The 20,510-nt window shown below is 38.1% G+C and overlaps 1 long non-coding RNA gene across 1 annotated transcript in view; it reads right to left on the reverse strand.

The window, feature by feature from the left end:
- Nucleotides 1-20,264, reverse strand: part of LOC147995661 (uncharacterized) — an 88,893-nt gene extending 68,629 nt beyond the window's left edge. Inside the window, exon 1 of the long non-coding RNA XR_015683756.1 lies at nt 19,942-20,264. This is a non-coding gene — a long non-coding RNA (uncharacterized LOC147995661). The remainder of the gene's footprint in view (nt 1-19,941) is intronic.
- Nucleotides 20,265-20,510: the final 246 nt, after the last annotated feature.

Genomic DNA, 20,510 nt, shown 5'->3' on the forward strand with positions numbered 1-20,510 from the left:
CACCTATCAGGGATTTAAAAATTTATTACCTCTAAACATTTCCCAGAACTCCAAATGTCACAAAACTGCAGAAATTCTTTGCAGCTGGAAAAAATCATAGTTCTGCTAGAGTACAAAGCAAACCATAGTCAGCTGCTATAGGTAGTCTGAATCAGCCCAATATCACACACCTGGTGTTAAAATGAAGACATATTCTTATATTATTTCTGTGTTTTTAAAGAAACCAAAATTCCAGAATTCTCACTACAAGTAATGGTTGTAGAACTATATGTCTAATCAAGGATTACTTTAAAGTGTTTATTTCTGCTCTAGCTAAATATTATGCAATAGTTAAAAATACAAAACTGGAGCAATAGACTCCTGAATGTTTAATAACAGTTCTTGAATGTTTAAACTGATGATACTAATGTGGTCAGAGGAATTAAAAGGTAGAATATTTTCCTCCTTGCTCTACAAAGGTTAACTAAGTCACAGTGGACTGTAGGACATCTTTCAAAGTATCCTGTAATTGTAGAAGTGAGCTGTTCTTTCGTTCAGTAATGTCATGGAGATGCCACTAAATGATTTTTAACCAGTGTCCAGTCTGCAAAGGAGAATAAACAAAAAGAAAAAAAAATTCCTCCACAATTCCAAGTGAAATAAGTGTCAAATATGTCCTGCCTTGACTTACCTTATATAGATGGATTAACTGGTAAATGAAAGACTAGAGAAGGGGTTGGGGATTTGGCTCAGTGGTAGAGCGCTTGCCTAGGAAGCACAAGGTCCTGGGTTCGATCCCCAGCCCCGAAAAAAAAAAAGAGAAGAAAAAAAAAAAAGAAAGACTAGAGAAGCTAGAAGTTCCTCCCAAGTCCAAGTGAGCCCTGAGTACCAGCTCTTCACCTGGTCTTGACAGTAAAAAACATATTATTATGTTTATGTTATAAATAATTATATACTTATATAATTATATATATACATATATATGGATAGAAGGTATATATGGAGTTATAGTTACCTTTCGATTGTCAGTTGTGTGCTGATGTTGGTTGTGAGTTTAACAATTGAGCCTGGATTTCATTTAGGTTTGGCCTACAGTGTTCACTGCCTACCACATCTGGCACATGCTCAGGGGAATCTATTGCTGGGAGAAGACTGCAAATGAGACAACTATGTTAACTTCTACAAAGTTTTCAGATATTCAGATTAAGCAGGAGTCTGATATAACAAGTAGCTAATTTCACAATTACACTTTGATCTGTGAAACAAACTTGTTATCCATATAAATCTAGAAAAGACTATTTCTCTGACTTTGTCCTTCAACAAGGCTCTGGTAGATTGTCCATTAGCTTCACAGTTACACTTCACCTTCTCAGATTTTGGTACAAGATCCCTGACTTCTTATTGTCTGTTGTTTTATACTAGCAACGTGTAAAGCATATAGGCTTCCTAGAATCCATTAGAAGTGTGGTTACCTCATTAAATTCCTTGCTTACTTTCTTTTTTAGTAGAACATACTAAGAATAGTACTGACAAAAACGAATGTGCATAGGAGGTCTACAAATTATGAATATAATTTTATTGAGTGACTTCTGAGCTAGTATGAGTATATTTCACTTTTTATGACAAATAGCATGTTTTGATCAATATTAGTACAAATAATAGAAAAAATACAAGTTCTAAAAAGCTACACATTGATGACTTTGTATAATTGGAGTTTATTAAAAATATGAGCTCAGGTTGAAGGTGTGTAAGGTGGAACTGTAGAGAACACTCGGTGATTAAGAGTGCACTGTGCTTGTGAGGGACTCCCAGCCGCCACATGGGAGCTCAGAACCTCAGCTCCATGGCATTCAACGCTTTTGGCCTGTGGGTACCTTTACTCTGGTATACATGACTACCATACAGATATGCATTCATACAGAAAATAGAGATAAACCTTAAGGAAGTGTACAAGGCAAAGATTTTAAAACACACACACACACACACACACACACACACAAGAACTAAAGTGGTTTATTCTCATCCCCTTGGAATAATTAGTCCTGTGTTTATGCTTCCACTACGCCTTTATCCCAAGTCTAGGCACATAGGAATCATCCCTACAGGAGACAAAATAGCAAGAGGACCAGTGTATCTGAAAGATACAGTTCTTTAGAGATAAGAAGGTGGTGTGTGTGTGTGTGTGTGTGTGTGTGTGTGTGTGTGTGCATATGTGTGTGTGTGTGTGTGTGTTTGTGTGTCTAGAGCGTGAATAACAGGGCAGGCCCTGGAGAGGCTCATTCACCTACCTGATGCCTTTTGTGGGGATATAATTACCACCCTGCCTGCTCCCTACTTTCCACCTTTTCCTCCTTTTTGGAAGGATTATACATCATGCTAGACTATATGGAATTGTGACTGTGAAAGGAGTACCCTTGAGTATTAGAGACATCTTGAGTTGTGTCACCCACCCTGCAGCATTCAGGGTAAGACACGTAGGTGAATGCATGTAATAAACATCAGGCTTGGGTACAAGCTGCTCATTTTTTTTTCTCAAGAAACATAATCCAAGTTGTAATTCAGAAGACTATGTGTTCAAATTTATATTATATATTTGATAAAAGTAATGATACTAACACATGTGTCCTAAAAATTAGGTGAAATTTCCAAAGCCATAATAGAAGAAATGGTGTTGAAATATCTATCGAATGACCAATTTGAGTAGCTGTCAGCCCTGTTGACTGATTCCCGAAGTGTACATTGTAGTAATCAAGAAGTGACATAGGTTAGAGGTTTCTTTGACTAGGGTGAAGATACTCTAGAGGGACATGCAGAAGCATTGGGGATTGGGGTGGGGAGTTAGGATTCTGAGGATGGTTAGAGAAGATGTTCATGTGAATTCCTTAATTTTACAGACAGGCTTTGACTGTCTGTTCTTCATTCTGGTTTGAATGGGAAATGTCTCCCAGAGGTTCTTGTGTTTGAACTTCCCAGTGAGTGGCTCTGTTTGGGGGAGTTGTGAACCATTCATGGGGTGGTGATTTGCTGGGGTTAAGATTTGCAATGGTATAGCCTGGTTCTACTTCCTGTTTTTTCTTTGTCTTTGCTTCCTGACTGTTTGTTGAGATCAAACTGTGCTCTTTTCATGCTACTCAACGCTGCACACCACAGTGGTCTCTCAGGCTCTGTCTTGTATGCAGACTCCATTCTACAAGCAATCTTTGATTCCCTTTTGAGGACAGAAATGACTCCATGCTAGGCTGGACAGGTGAAACACACCATCTGTCCAGCCTCAGCTCTGCAGAACAGACTGTTAAATGACTTCTTTCTGGAAGCAGAATGTGTGTCAGCAATGCTTATATCAGGGAAAATGGAGGATATCTGGACACAGGTGTATTAAAATCACATTGGAGAAAACAGGCACAAGAACTTATCACAAAAACCAGACCAGGAAAGGGTGGGACTCCTTGCTGGAGCATCATCGAGAGCCACGTGCTCAGCACTGGGATGCTGGCAGTTCCCACCAACCTGCCATCTGTCACCACTATGTGCCCCCATCAACCTATCATCTCAAGCCTGTGATCCACAGAAGCCTTATTCTACAGAGAGAGCTTCTTTCTTCCAGCTCCTTTGGGTTTCTTATCTCATCATAACAGATGTTATTTACATTTCTATGAGCTCACCTCAGAAAATTTTAAACTGTGCTGAAGCCTTTTAAATTACCTGTAACATCACACACACACACACACACACACACACAGACATACAAACACACACACAAACATACATACACATATGCATGCCTACACACTGGTACACACACAGACACACACACATACAGACACAAATGGATGCATACATTAATACACACACCCAAACACACAAATATACACAGACACACACACAGCACCACACATACACTACAGTTTTCTGATTAGTGTAAGCTTACACGAGTGAAGCCATGATGCTAATCTGTGTTTATTTCTGTGGCATCAGATTTTTGGATCATGAGGAGAGCTATGTAGAGAGCATTTACTATGTATTTTGTGATATAAGAGTGAATATTAAATTAGTAATAAAGATGGAAATAAGAGAGCTTGTGTTTAATCTCAGCCATGTGACTGACAAAATTATGTGATCTGTTAAGTAAGAAAAACTTTCTCTGTGAATGAAAAATTCAATAGTGTGAAAGTGTAAAGTCATGAAGCTGGGCCCATTCTATTGGGAGTCTCTTACTTGTTTTGTTTCTGTTGGCTTCCAACCAGTCTTCATTTCATATGTAACAGGAGCTCAACCTATTTACTCTCATAAAGCATTTTCTGGAATTTTATTCAGACAAACCTGGGATACTTTTACTTAGTAAAATAATGGCCAAAGGCTACTGAACTGACAAAAAAAAAAAAAGCTATGGATTCTCTTCGCATGCAAAGTGCACAAGCACTGACCCACATCACAGGCCACTTATAGGATGCTCTGATGCCCCTCATGTGGGCAGCAGGACAAGAGCCTGCTGTTTTCAGAGACCTCAATTTTTAGAGGTGAGGTAAGCGTTTGGTATATTTAGTATAAAGAACCACCGTGTGGACAACAGGAGTTACTGTGTCATTGTTAGGGAGGTAGCCAAGCCCAGGAGGAAATAAAAGTGAGTCTCAGCTCACACCACTTTCATTTCTAGGTGGTTGAAAAGCTCAAATTATTCTATAAAAAATATCATTCATGGCTAAAAATAATACTTTACCTACAAATGTCCACTTCTGTTGAAATACATTCCAGGCATGATAGAAGCTCTCTCTTGAGATGAAATTTTAGCTACCTTGGAAGAACATCTTCCCTAGCAAATAGCCAATGGATGCCTAGTCCTTCCCACAAGATTCCTTACCCATAAAGATTGGGGTAGGAGAAGGCAGGGCTCCTCCAGGCACTTCTAACCATGTTCGTCTCTCTAAACTAAATTAGACCCTCTGGGCTTTAACAAGGCTCTTTCAAGCCTTTGGCATTTAACTGTCTCTGCAGTGAGCCTGCTTAGCCCTCCTGCGAGTCTGGAGTTGCTGGTGCTTCTGGACAGCTTTCTGATTAAGCTCCACTCACACAGGTGCTTCCAGGGACGTAATCTGCTCTGATGTCTGCTGCATCACAATTTTGGTTCATGCCGCGATGTGTGCTAGCAGTTGCGTGTTCTCTGCAATTCCTCCCTGTTGACTCCCTTGGCGTGCTCTCAAGGCACTCCACCACTTCCTTCACAGGAGGCTATCTTCTCATCTGGGAGCACTGTTTTCTACAGTCTTTAACCCTCTCCAGTCTCTTCTCATGGGACCTCAATTCCGGGAACTCCCATGGGATAGCTGTATTCTCTTTCCTCTCTTCTTTTCTTTGTGAGTCCTTGTTTTCTTTCCTGGCTAGTCTCTAACAAAATAGATTAATCACAACAGACTTTATTATCCCACCAAGGATTCTTTTTATCTTTACTGGTGATCTTCCTATAAATTCTTACTACCCCCTCAGCATTTCCTAAGTCAGCACTTGTTACATGTTATCGGTGCCGCACATCAATTCTACCTCCCACAGTTTTCAGCATCATTCCCTGACACTTCACTCACCAGCCCTGTGTCTTTCCTTGATTCTGAGACTGTAACCTTGCCTGGCTATAGCTATGTGCTCATTCTCCCACAAGTGAATTGTTCCCTGTACAAAGAGCCTCCTTCACTGGTGTGGGTTAGGAGATTTGCATTGGTGTTTATTTTTTAAATTCCCCGAGTGACTCTGATGTTTAGCTAAGGTCAAGAACCACCTCCCACTCCTGTTGTGGATAGGGAAGGAGTGTGCTTGAGGTCATGACATGTAGGAAACTCTGATGCCCTCCATCAAATAAGCCCCTGCTGCTTAAAAGTTATTGATCATTTTTCATCATGTATAGCTAGGATGTATTTCACAAGTTAATTGAACCTACAACTGAGAAAACGTTTCAAGTTCTCCCAGGCTTATGGTATTTACTGTAAGAGCAGCCTTGCGCTCTTGGACATTCAGGAGGGAAGTCAACTATTTAAGCATGTGGCACAGTTGGATCGAGCACTGTGAATTTCAAAGCCTCCTATGGTTTTGTCATTTGAGGGGTTAGGAAAACCACATATAGCATATACATTCTTTATGTGATTTGAAAACCTCTCAAGACTGAAAGCTCTATTGCTGGTGGCATGATATAGTCTTCACACAAATACATGAATACTTTGAATTTTGGGGGTGGAACATGGTGTGAAGAATTGTATGAGTCTTTTTTTTTAAAGTTTGAGTATTACATTGACCACTTATTATTAACCTTCTGGGTTAGCATCCATAGAAATGACTTCATGATTTCTAGAGAGTACACAGTCTTATATGACAGTTTCCTTAGTAGCAAAGTTCAAGATGCTGATCTGGCTGCTTTAGATAGATTGCATTTGGGAAAATTTTTTAGTATGCATATACACATGTATGCATGCACACACTCATGTACACGACATATACACACACAGAGTAAGAGAAACAGAAACAACACACACACATACACACACATACACACACACACACACACACACACACACACACACACACACACACGGAGAGAGAGGGAGGGAAAGGCTGGTATGTTTCTCTCCATGAGAACTTGAAAAAGAAATTCAATAGCATATCAGTGAAGTGACCTACAAAGTAATTGGGGAAAAAAACCTGCACAGACTTTTCTCCAACGTGAAATACGAATGCTATGTAAGTACATGACAATGTGATCAACAATATGATCAGACAGAAGAAAAAACTGCAATGGGCCATCATTTCAAACATTAGTGGGATCGCTATTTTAAATTTATAATAAGTGTTGGGGGTGGGAAAAGAGAACCCCTTTATATTACTGGCAGAAACCTCAATTAACACTTTGGTCCGATTTGACAAACTTGTGAAATTTGAGTATAAATCTGAATATTTACTTATTATTTGCAGTCATGAGAGAGGTGAGAACACTGGCCTTGTGCATAGAAAGCATATCATTTCTGCTGGGAAAGATAAGCAAAGCAATAATATAGGTTGAAGTCTCAGAAAGAGATTTAATTATAAGCTGACAGTCTCTAACGAAAGTTGTTCTCATGGCTAGAAGAGAAATAATGGGATTTCCGTGTACAGCATGGGAAGGCAGTTATGGTTTATAAAGATCAAGCCAGAAAACAACAAAGTGAAACTGTATTCTCTCTCAACCAGAGCTTCTGCAAAAGTGGTGCTGCTGCAAGAGGTGGGTAAATATTGTATAGACAAGAGAAGACATCTGCGAGACTAAAAAAGTGCGATGGGTAATTTCGTCAAGGAAATGGGGAGGCATGAGTCTGGCTATGGCTGTAAGGACTTTCACAAGGAGGAGAAAGACACATCTATTTGGCAGTACCATCACGCATACTGGGGACTTGGCTGAGGAAAGGAGACACTTAATAAATAAATGTAATTAAAGAAAAAAAAAAACACTTACTGTCAGGTAGACCATGGGCATAAGGAAACCATGATGGTGGCATTCATAGTTTTAAGTTTAGTTGAATACTTACTGAGCCTGGCAGTAATGCTAACAAAAGAAAATGAATTTTATAAAAGAGAAAAAATGCAGCTGAGAATATATTTGGAATAGAAATATCAAACTCTCCAAAGGTCATCTTACACCAACAGTAAAGGGATTTATTTTTCTTCTAGTCTGTAATTTGAGGCCTATATTATTTGGATTTTTAGAACACTATAAAATGCCCATTGACTTATCATGTACAATACAGTTGGAAGGAGAAAACTCTAACCTTGTAGAATCTATTCCTGTTAGAACCTTTTCTGTTATTAACACACATGACTGTATGCTCACGATGATATAGCCATATTCACACTCATAATATCGTGGACAAAGCCATCTGCTCTTTCTGTGCACTTCCCTCCCCAGTGTCCAGTAGGTACTGCTCCTCGACTGCCTTGTTACAGAGGTGGAAAAGAACCTGCATTGTCTGTCGTCCTGTGGTATGGCTCGCTTTCCTTAATGCAGCGCCCTCCAACTCCGTCTTGATTCAATGCAGAAGAGAGAATTTCAGTTCCTTATGGCCAAATAATATTCCACTGTGTGCCTAAGCTAAAACTTCTTTCTGCACTCATTTGTTGATGGTATCTAGACTGAGCCTATACCCTCCTGTTTCTTTCTTCCTCACCCCGATTCCCTATCTTATATATGACAAATAGTCACAGCAAGCAGGGTTTGCTAGTACCCCAAATCATAGTTTAAGTAAGTCATAAAGGGCAATGCTAAAGTTTTATCAGCCCTCAGATGTGATTTATGAAAGACATATCCTGTGGCAGGGCAGTTGGTGTTTTTCTGCAAACAGTCTTGCATGGAGATTCTATTATTAACAAATAAGAAGGCATGCAAGCCCTCAGATAGTTGTGATAAGGAGTGTTAAATCCTTGACCAGAAGACATGCCACTTCCAGGTAGTGTAAGTCATTGCACCTGACTCTATCATCAGGTGACTAAATGTCCTGTATGACTCCAGACTGATAGATTCCCATAGATATCATTGCTTCTAGCTTAAACACACAGTGGTGACAGTGTTCAGGTTAGCTTTACTGTGCTGAGGAAGCCATGAGTAACCCTTATTTTTATTACCTTTGCTACTGCATCCATAGATCCGCTCTGTATGCCCTGGAGTAAGTGGTGAGTGTCATGTGGCATGACCTCTTTCTATTGGTTGTTTGTACCTTTTTTCTGTTTATATTGACAAGTGACCATTAAATATGTCCTCACACCTCATTCCTTCTCATATTGACCTTCCCATCACTAGAAATACTGGTCTTGGATCGTCTTAGTTTCTTCCCTTTGGATCCTGACACATAGATACCCTTTTGAGTGTAACTACAGTGTGGCCACAGTCTACAATGGACTGATATCAATAGACAGAGCCACATCATCAATGGACCTGAGGTACATTCTTTCTTTCTGTACCTGTTGGCCATAAGTAAATCCCAATGCCACCACAAATGTCAGGGAAGTAAATGATCCAGCAATTGAAGTGAAGAGCCCCTGTGTCTGAACGTTGTGTTGATTTCTCTTGGAAATACATAAATAAATGATCAATAACTGTGAACATGTCACCAATGGCAGACATAAGAAAAGACTCTACCCAGGTTTAGCTAGGTGCACCAATGGACTTAATTAAGGTTACTTATAGGAACACAGATGAGGAGATGCTTGCAAGCATATGGAAACTATGATCTCCTCATCTTTGGGATCATTCGCTTCTCTTTGGAGCAGGGAGATCATGAGAACCCTTGCCTGCAGTCTCATACTTCACCCCATGTGCCACTCATTCCCCCAGGTACCATTTGAAGTCTTTGTAGACCCTCTTGTATGACCACGAATACACTGGTGCATCTGTGATATTAATGGGTCAGTCTTGTGAGACTCTTTATCTGGGTAATCAATTTTTCTGATATTAAAAGAAAGCAAGGGCCACAGTCTGTCTGGAAGATGCTATTCCACAATCACAGAGCACCTCTTTGAATAACATATTTGTATCCCTTGGATTCTGAATATCCTGTTGTGAATACATGGTGGGCTGTTGTCCAATATTAGTGGATTCTAGACATAAAAATACTCATATTATGACTAATACTTGGCAGATGGTCACTCAGTGTTTGCGTGGAGTTACCCTGAAAATTGACAGCCTTTTACTGCACTTTACATGAGTTGAAAGAATATCTCATTTGTGATATAGACACTCTGTCAAAGAAGAAATAATTCCTCAAACACAGATCTTATTCATTGTGATTGTAGGTACAAAGTTGCAATAAATTTTTCAATAAATTATCCTTTATTCTGGTACAAAGTCTGAATATGTCTCAAGCCTCTGAATTCAGATTATCTCAGGTCCCATGAGAAGCAGCCATGTAGGATATCGTTAAAGATGCAAGAAATTTGTTAGGGTGATGCCAGTGTAAATTCAGCCCCAAGGCTGTGATGCATCTCTGATGCTCAGGACACGAGAAGTCAACAGCGATGAAGCAGGACTCTTGAGTGCGCACACATCTTGAAAGTTTTGTATTGACTTAAGGATATTATGACTCAAAGTAACCTATGAAGCAGTCAGGGCACTTCATGTAGAAATGCTCTGGTATTTGTGCTTCTGTGGTGCTCACTTACTGAGAACAACGTGGGGTAACACAGCCCTGGCTCAGATGCCCTGGTAGAACTGGATGGTGGTAGTTTGGATGTGGTCCGTTGTACTGTCTAAAGTCAGATTTCTTAAAGGAGTTCTGAAGGGCATATTCAAGTTACTTTTAAAAAATGTTTAAGTATTCATCAATCTCTTTGAATTCCTTAGAAATTATTTCCATCTTCTAGCTTGCCTGTACCTTAGCAGATCAAATAGTGTATATGTCATTACAATGATGATAGGGCCAATTTTGTATGACATCAATATGCAGGGCTTTTGTAATGACCTGAAAGGTACCAAAGTGATCTAATTTCCCTTGTTTTACATTATGATATAAAGGAGAGACAAGACAGTGAAAATGAATTATTATTTGCTATGGGTATATAATAAAAAGTATTTTTGAGTCTCCCTTCTGATGAGTATCAAAATGAATACATTGAGGAAACCAAGAGCTACTGAAAACGAAAGGCTGTATTTATCTGCCATAGCAAAGATTCTTTCCTCAGCACAACATCTATAATTAGGGCAATCATTTATTAAGTTTACTACAGTCTGTCACCATCTGCCATACCAGTCTGTTTGGTGCAGGGCCATACTAATGAATCGAGCAGGAATATTGTGCAGACCACCAACCTGATATCCTCTAATCCTTAAGGACTGCAGCATTCTCTACAGGTCCAGCGGGGTTGTGATATGTAGTATAATTTAGTATATTTACAAGGGAAATGGAATTTCAACCACTTCCATCCAGCCCATTTTGTTATAAAGGCTCTTATATTCTGTGTAGTGGGAAATCAACTAGGGGGGTATACTTAGTTCCTAAGTTATACTTATCTCATTCAAGGACAAGAGAAGTGAACAAAGACTGATGGCCCAGTAGGATCACTGTGAGATAAACATAAGTATACCCAGCCCAGAATTCCATTTAGTCATACATCTTCTATTCTGCATTCATGTAATTGAACAAGATTAGTATTGCAGAACTGGTGACCTTATATTTTGTGTACTGTGCTCACTAGCCACCATAAGAAAGGAACTTTTCTATTTGACCTATGTCTCCTAACTAAATGGATGCAGGTTCCTTTGTTTGTAGTTTGGTGGAATATTTTCTACATATGCATTCTCCTTTAATTGGTGAGCTCCACATCTGAAAACTGGTGAAAATATAGAAAGTAGGTTGTATCAACTGATTGCAACCTTCTGTTATCAATTTCAAAATTGTTTAATTGCATGAGTCATGAAATACTGTGATCAAATTTCTCATAGCTTTTCTCCTATAAATTTCAGAGTCCCTTAGCTACAAGGAAGATCACTGTCAGGAACCCCTAGTGGCTAAGTCATTCTTCTAGTTTACCACAGTAACATTGGTCATTTTCCCCATGGTGATTAAGGTTATAATATGGACTGGGCTGTTGTAGTTATAGGTGATCAGTTGCATCACTGGGTTAGGCCCTACCTATTGCTTTAGTGAGCACAGTATCCTTTGGGCCCTCCTAGTACCCACAGTTAGCTGGGGATTTGTGAGCTTCCTATGGTAAATTCATTTTTCTTGAATATTTACTCATTACTTTATCTACTAAAAGCACCTTAAAGAAGCCTATGAAAACATAAGCAAATAGTGGAAGGAAATAAATAAAGCAATTCAAGACCTGAAAATGGAAATAGATTCAATAAAGAAAAACAAATCTGAGGGAAATCTGAAAATTGAAATTTTAGGAAATCAAACAAGAACCCCAGAGGAGAGCCTCATCAACAGAATATAAGGGATGGAATGGAGAATCTTAGGCAAGAAAGACAATGATAAAAAAAATGAATGTCTAGTTCAAAGAAAATATTAAACTTAAAAGTCCTGCCACAAATCATCTAGGAAAACTTGGACACTATGAAAAAACAAAATATAAGTAAAGAAAGGGTTAGAAACCCAGGTCAAAGATGTAGAAATATCTCAATAAAATTATAGATGAAAATTTCCCTAGCCAAAGAAGAATCCCAGGGTGGGGTGGAGGAGGTATGGGATGTGGAACTCTCAGGGGGAGTGAACGAGGAGGGAATAAAATCTGGAGTGAAAAAATGAACAAACAAACAAACAAACAAAAAATGGCACAAGAAGCACACAGAACACCAAATAGAATGAACCAGAAAAAAATCCCTTGACACATAATAATCAAAACACTAAATGTACTATAGAGAACAAAGAGAATATTAAAAACCACAAAGGAAAAAAGAAAGACCTAGTAAGATATAAAACCAGATCTATTAGGAAAATACCTGAATTCTCAATGGAGACACTAAATGCCAGAAAGGTCTAATCAGTTATAAGAAACCACAGATGCCAGCTCAGAATGCTGTACGTGGGAAAAACTTCAATCCCAACAGATGAAGAAAATAAGATATTACATGGAGGGCAGACAAATTCAAGCATATTCTATCAAAAAATCCAGGTTATAGAAGGTGCTAGAAGGGGAATCTCCAAAAATAAAGAGGTTAAACATATTCAGGAAACACAAGGAATAAATAATTCTAGACCAGCAAATCAAAAGAAGGGAAACACACTACACACTATACACACACACACACACACACACACACACACACACACACACACTACCACCACCACCATCATCACCAACACTACCACTACCACCATCACCACCAATACCACAATCACCCACCATCAGAACAAAAACATCAACAATAACAGCAATAAAATAAAAGGAATAAGCAAACATGGCTCATTGATATCTCTCAACACCAATGGTCTCAATTCCTCCAATATAATGAAACAGACTAATAGAATGGATGTGAAAACAGGATCCATCCTTCTACTGCAGCCAAGAAACACACCTTAACATCAAGAATAGACATCACCTTAGGTAAAAGGGTGGAAAAATATATTCCAAGAAGAATTATTAAAAAGAAAGCAGGTACATCCACTTTAGAGTCAGACAATAGCATTCAAACCAAAACAAATTAAAAGAGATAGGAAAAGGAAAAATTCAACAGGAAGACATTTTAATTTTTAACATCTATGCACCAAACACAAGAGCACTGAAGTTAATTGAAAAATTATCATATATTGACCCTCACACACTTAAAGTAAGAGACTTCAGAACTCCATTCTCTCTGATAGACAGATCATTTTGACAAAAAGTAAGCAGAGAAATGCCTGAGTACATGATGTTATAAACCAAATAGTCCTAACAGATATCTACAATACATTTCACCCAAACGCAAAAGAATTTACATTCTTCTAGCACCTTGTGGAACTTTCTCCAAAATTAACCACATATTCAGCCACAAAGTGAGTCTCAACAGATACAGGGAAATTGAAATAACATCCTACATCCTGTCTGACCTCCATGTCAGATAAAGATGGGTGTTAATAACAGCAGAAACAACAGAGAGCTTACAAACTCATGGAAAATGAACAACTCACATCTGAATGGAAAATGGGTCAAGAAAGAAATGGAAGATTTTCTAGAATTGAATGAAAATTAATATGCAACAATTTCTAGACTTATGGAACACAATGAAGGTTGTGACAGCACTGAGTGCCTAAATGAAAGAATTGGAAAGATCTCATACTAGCAAACTTAAAACACACCAAAAGGCTCTAGAATAGAAGAAAACATACCCAAAAAGAGTAGGCAGCAAGAAACAATCAAACTCAGGGATAAAATCAATAAAACAAACAAATAGACAATAAAAATTAGAAAGAATCAAGGCACAAAGAGCTGGTTCTTTGAGAAAATTAGTAAGATTGGAAAATCCTTATCCAAATTACCTACAAGTCAGACTAAAAATGTCTAAATTAACAAAATTAGAGTTGAAAGGGGGGGGGCATAAAGACAAATATTAAGAAAATACAGATTTATAAGAAAATACTTTAAAAATCTGTATTCCATCAAAATCGAAAATCAAAAACAAATGGATGTTATCTTGATATATATCAATTGCCAAAATTAAATAAAAATCAGACAAGTAATTTAAACCAACCTATTACCTCTATAAAAGTAGAAATACCAATTGAAAATCTATCAACTATCTAAACCAAATAAAACAAAACAACACCAGACACAAACAATCAAACAAACATACAAACAAACAAGGACAGAGTCAGATGGTTTGAATGTAAAATTCTACCAGACTTCTAAAGATGGGATAAAGTCAATACCCCTTACATTATTTCCCCAAATATAAACAGAAGATACATTGCCCAACTTATTTTGTAGCACCATAGTTACCCTAAACACAAATTATAAAGACCCAACAAAGAAAAAGAGTTACAGACTATCCTTCCTTCTGAAAATAGGTACAAAAATACTCAGTAAAATATTCCCAAACTGAATCCAAGAACACATTGGAAAGATCATCTACCATGATCAAGTAGGCTTCATTCCAATGCAGAGATCATTCAGCGTATGTTAAAATTTTTGATGAATATTATTCAGTATATAAACAAACTGAAAGAACAAACTAAAATGAAACAAAAACCATGGTCATCTTAATACATGCAGAAAGGCCTTAGACCAAATCCAATACCCCTTTATGATAAAAGTTCTAGAGAGATTAGGGGATACAAGGGATATTCATCAGCATAATAAAGGCAGTTTACAGCAAACTCATAGCCAACATCAACTTAAATGAAGAGAATCTCGAAGTAATTCTACTAAAATCTGGAACAGTTTTAAGTTGTCCATTCTTTCCATATGTCTTTAATTTAGTACTTTACAGAACTATATTAAGTACCTCACTGGACTTTAATATGAAGTCTTAACAGAAGCAATAAGACAGATGAAAGAGATCGAAGACATTAAGTTGGATTGGAAGAAATTAAAGTATCTTTATTTGCTGGTGATATGATAGTATACACAAATGAACCTTAAAATGTCACTGAGAAACTCCTACAGCTAAGAAACACTTCCAAGAAAGTAGCTGTACACTAAATCATCTCACAAATATTAGTAGCCTTCCTATATACAAATGGGAAACTTATTGAGAAAGAAATCAGATAAATACCCTTCAAAATAGCCTCAAATTATATAAAATACCTTGGGTGACTCTAGCCAAGCAAGTGAAAGTCTTGTTTCATAAAAACCTTAAGAGATTAAAGAAATAAAGTAAAGAAGATCTAAAATAGAAAGATATCCCATATTCATGAATCAGCAGGATTAATAAAGTAAAATGGTCATCCCATCAAAAGCAATCTACAGCTTCAATGCAATCCCCATAAAAATTCCAACACTATTCCTCATAGATCTTTAAATGGCAATTTTCACTTTTATATAGAAACATGAAAAGCCCAAGATAGTTAAAACAATCTGGAATAGTAAAAATCAAAAACAAAACCACAAAACAACAACAGCAAACTGTTGGAGGCATCACCATCCCTGATTACAAATTGTACTACAAAGTTGTAGTAAAAACGAACAAGACAACAAAAAGAAAACCCAGCATGCACACACGCACACACACACACACACACACACACACACACACACACACAAACACACACACACGCGTGCGCGCAGAGAGAGAGAGAGAGAGAGAGAGAGAGAGAGAGAGAGAGAGAGAGAGAGAACACAGACATATATCCACATACCTGTGCAACAATATTTTTGATAAGGAGGCCAGAAATACATATTGGAAAAAAAAGATAGCATTTTCAACAACTGGTGCAGGTCAAACTGTATAGCTGCATGTAAAAGAATCCAAATAGATCTATATTTACCACCCTGAACAAACTCAACTCCAAAATAGATCTAAGACCTCACACAAAGCCAGATATACTGACACACTGAACCTGATAGAAGAAAAAATTGAGAAAACCATTAAATTCATTGGCAAGGAAAAGACTTTCTGAACATAACACTGTTAACATAGCCACTAAGATCAACAATTAATGAACAGGTCCACATGAAGCTCAAGAGTTTCTGTATAGCAAAGGACACCATCATCTGAACAAAGCAGCAGCCTACAGAATGGTAAACTTCTTTTGTTTTGTTTTTTTTCTTTTTTTCTTTTCTTTTCTTTTCTTTTTTTTTTTTTTACCAATTCTACATCCAATAGAGGGCTAATATACAAAATATATAATGAATTAAAAAAAGTAGATATTGAGAAAACAAAAAACCCAAATAAAGTGGAGTACAGATCTAGATAGAGGATTCTCAAAGGATGAAACTCAAATGACTGAGAAACACTAAGAAATAGTCAACATAGCTAGTCATCAGAGAAATGCTAGTCGAGATTTTGTCTTACAGACCTGTCAGAAAGGCTAAGACCAATTACACAAGTGACAAATCACAGGCAAGGGTGTGGAATAGGTGGAACACTCACCTTTTGTTTGTGAGACGGCAAACTTTTCCATTCACTATGGAGATCCTTGTGGCAGGTTCTCAGGTAGATGGGAATCTATCTCAAGATCTTGCTCTACTACTCTTAGGCATATACCCAAAGGATGTTTCACATGCGCTATTCATTATAGCCAGAAATTAGAGATAACCTATATGTCCCTCAATAGAATAATAGTGAAATGTAGTGCATTTACATAGCAGAGCATTCCTAATCCAGCAAAAAAAAATCATGAAATTTGTAGGTAAATTGGTAAAACTAGAAAAAAATCATCTTGAGTGAGGTGCCCCAAAACCAGAAAGACAAATATGGTGTGTGTTCACTTATATGTAGATATTAACTGTTAGTTCAATGATCAGCAAGGCATACACTGTAGAACCACAGAGGTTTTGTACAGAATAAGGATGTGAGTGTGGTGTGTGTGTGTGTGTGTGTGTGTGTGTGTGTGTGTGTGTGTGTGTGTAGACAGATTACTCTAGGAAAGGGAAATAGAATGTGTGGTTTCAGAGGGATCGGGATGACCGAAGCTAGAGAACCAATTTGGGAGGAGAGGAAGTAAGGATTGGGGGAAAGAATTTGAATAGAGATAGGTAAAATTAAGGGCCATTTGATGGGTAGTATGGAAACCTAATACAGCAGAAACTTCCTAAAATATACAAATATGAAGGTGATCTAAATGAAACTGCCCAAACTGGAGGCGACAGATTCAATTAGCCATTTCTTGTCACTAAACGTTCAATACTGGGATTGGGTTACATCTAATTGAGTTATTGCTCAAAGGGGTCGTATAGTTTGCCAAAACTATAAGTTACTTTCCACAAGCTGATCATAAGACCCCATTGCTTAAGACAACACCCTTACAATTCATTGACCATGGAGAAGTTGAGCTTGTATCTATATAGAGCTTTCGTGAACCCTATACGCTATAGTAGCATCTTTGGTACATGAACATAATCTGCAAGCTAGAAAAGGAGAACTATAAACACATTTGCTCTACAATGGTGTGCTGCCTGCAAGATATGGTAGGGCAATGATAGCATAAAGCTTGTGGAAGTAACCAACCAATATCTGATTTGACTTAAGTCCCATTCCACAAGATGGAACCCAAAGCTGACACTGTTCTGGTGACAAAAACAAACAAACAAGCAAACAAACAAACAAAACAACAAACAAAACAAAAAACCCTGAGACTAACTAGGCCAGGAACCTAGGGTAAAACCAAATACTACTGTTCAAAACAAAACCAAACAAAATGTTGTAATAAAATGACTCCTAGTGACATTCTGCTATACTCATAGATGGATGCCTCACTCACTAGCTCAGTCATGATCACAGAAGCTTTCTTCTACACCAGATGGGACCCCATACACAGACCCACAACCAGACATTATGCTGAGTGAGCAACATTGAAACACTCGACCCTAAAGAGGAGGTCTTCATCAAATCCCTCCTCTTATGGCTCAGTGAGCCCTGCCTGAGAGGAGATGAAAGAGTGTAAAATCTAGAGTGGGCAGAGTAAACCAAGAGAACAAGGCTCTAAACCAACAGGGCCCATGCCCATATGAACTTACAGAGATATACAGGGCCTGTGCCTGCACCAAATGGGGCCTGGAGTTGAAAGGAAAGTGGACACATGTCCCATCCCTAACCAAGGAGCAATCTCCAATTGATATCTTCTTGCAAATAAAAATTTAGTTTTCTCTAAGGAAGTCTCACTGGGGAACCTAGGTACTCTTAAGGGTAGGCTGAGTGCCCAGCAGTAGATGGCTGGGGGAAAATGAACTCAAAACAACATCGTCTTTCAAGGTTCCTTGTCTTAAAATCGTATATGAATATATATATTCTTCTCTATTTTTATTCTACAAGTCCTTTGCATTTATATTATGTCTTCCAGTTCAGTGTTTTTGTGTGTTCCTTGACCGTGTGCATGAGAGGCCCTCTGCATATATATCATCGCTTTCCTGTGACTTTTCCTGGGCTCCATTCCCTATGTTTGTTTCTTTTGTCCTGTTCTGCTTATGAATTCAACTAAAATATATGTTATTTTGATTCAAGTGTATGCAGAAAACCTGGCTTCACAAAATCGATAATTGGAAAAGGTGCCTTATCAGTTAGTTGTAGCCATTCTTTAACAGTATACTAAAACTTAGCAAGTGGCAATCCCTATAATAGAGTTGTGACAGAAGGTATGAAGTGACTTCTGTGAATGTATGTTACGTTAAAACCCATTGATCTATCAAGTGCTAACAGTCAATTCTGTTGCCTCCTATGGACTTGAAACATAAGGCAATGATCACTCAGAACATTTTAGCACACTAAGTTATTAGAACTATTAAATGTTGATGCTATTTACCTGACAATATTTATTCATTCATATTATTTAAGTTAATATAAGTAACCTCATTGTAGAAAGCATTTCAGTAGCAGGAAGTGATCTCAAAGTGTGGAGACAAACCCATCACAATTTCACTTTTAATTAAAACCTCAAGTTCTTATTAGGAAAAAGTGTTAACTTTTCCTCCCTTTCTTTGAAATGGAGAGCTTATTTTGCTGACTTTTGACAGAACAATAGCCAGGCAACTAAGTCTGAGAAGCTCCCATCTGTCTTTGGACTGTTAATTCAAGGAGAATTTTATTTCACTAAAAGAGCATATTCAGCTTTAAAGGAAATGAACTCAGAAGGAATTTTCTTTGTGGTAACTAGCATATTTTAGTATGTTGTATTTTCATTTACATGTGAAATATTACAACAGAGTGCATTCAAGATTCAGTTTTAGGAATAATAATTGTGACTGCTTTGCTAACAATAGCCATATGAAAGCTGTCTCTGAAAATTAGCATGGGAAGGTATTACCCCTGCTTGGTGCCATTGCCCTGATCTTTTGGTAAAGTAAAGTATATATCATTGTCTCTGTGCTATTAGCAAACAGAATAAAGCAAAATAGAACAAAGAAAACCCCAAAGGCAAAATTTATTTTGGGAACAGTTGTCCTTGCTGGACTCTTGGTAGGTTGTTTGGGATCTATAAGAATCTGGACGTATTGACTAAGGAAGCTGCTGTGAAAACAATTCCAAACATCAAAAGCTCCACATGGCATGGCATCAGAACTGGCTCCAGCCAGTTAGACATAGTCAATGAGGTGAAACACCAAACTTACCTTATCACATTGGGTTTAGTTCATCATTTCCTATTTAGAGAGGGCAAAATCATCTGGTGACTGTAAGCATTACACTTGTTAATACCTTCTGAGCAGAGGAAGTCTGCTCTTCTCGTCCAAAGAGCCTGAGGTCTTTTGACCCAGATAGTTCTGGATATTTCAGAAGCTCCCTGTAAACACCTCTTTCCCATACTTCATAATCCTCTCTCATCCTTATGCAAATCCCCATTCCAGTCTAGGATGCTGGCCATGGCTGTTAGTTCAAGTTCTTCTTACCTTCTGCCATCCTCATGGTTGATTTTACCTTGATTTTGAGCAGGTTCTGCCTTCTGGCTGAAGAATATGAATCTTTACAAATGCAGTCAAGAGCCTTCCATCTTTCACAGCATTCTCAAAGATAATATTTGGGTAATATGGCTTGTTTTTAAGATTTAAAGAAAAGCAGAATTAGCCTGATTTGTTGGGCCCTGTCTTGGGGTGTTTCCCTTCCCCTCTCTGAGCCTTTTAGCCTGCTATAGCAAGAAGTTGTTTACACCCTTGGCAGCTGCTCTCAGCCCTGATTTGGGCCAGGGACTTTCCATGGCACCTTCTCCCTCACTGAGTCTTTCAGCTTGTTGTTATTAAGAAATTGTTTACGCCCCTGTTTTGGGGTGGGGACTTTCCAGGACACAGATTTTTCCTGTTTCCCTGGTTGGGGATTTTCACCTGCTTTGTTGTTTTTCCACGACGTTTCCCTCTGGTATATAAGGAGATCTCAGTAAAGCCGAGAGGGTGTTCTTTTAACATGGATGACCTGAGTATATGTTTCTTCTTAAATCTCGCAGGCCTACGCCCCATTCTTAGTG

The sequence above is a fragment of the Rattus norvegicus genome, chromosome 3, assembly GCF_021556685.1.
Source record: "Rattus norvegicus strain SHRSP/BbbUtx chromosome 3, alternate assembly SHRSP_T2T, whole genome shotgun sequence".
NCBI classification, from domain to species: domain Eukaryota; kingdom Metazoa; phylum Chordata; class Mammalia; order Rodentia; family Muridae; genus Rattus; species Rattus norvegicus.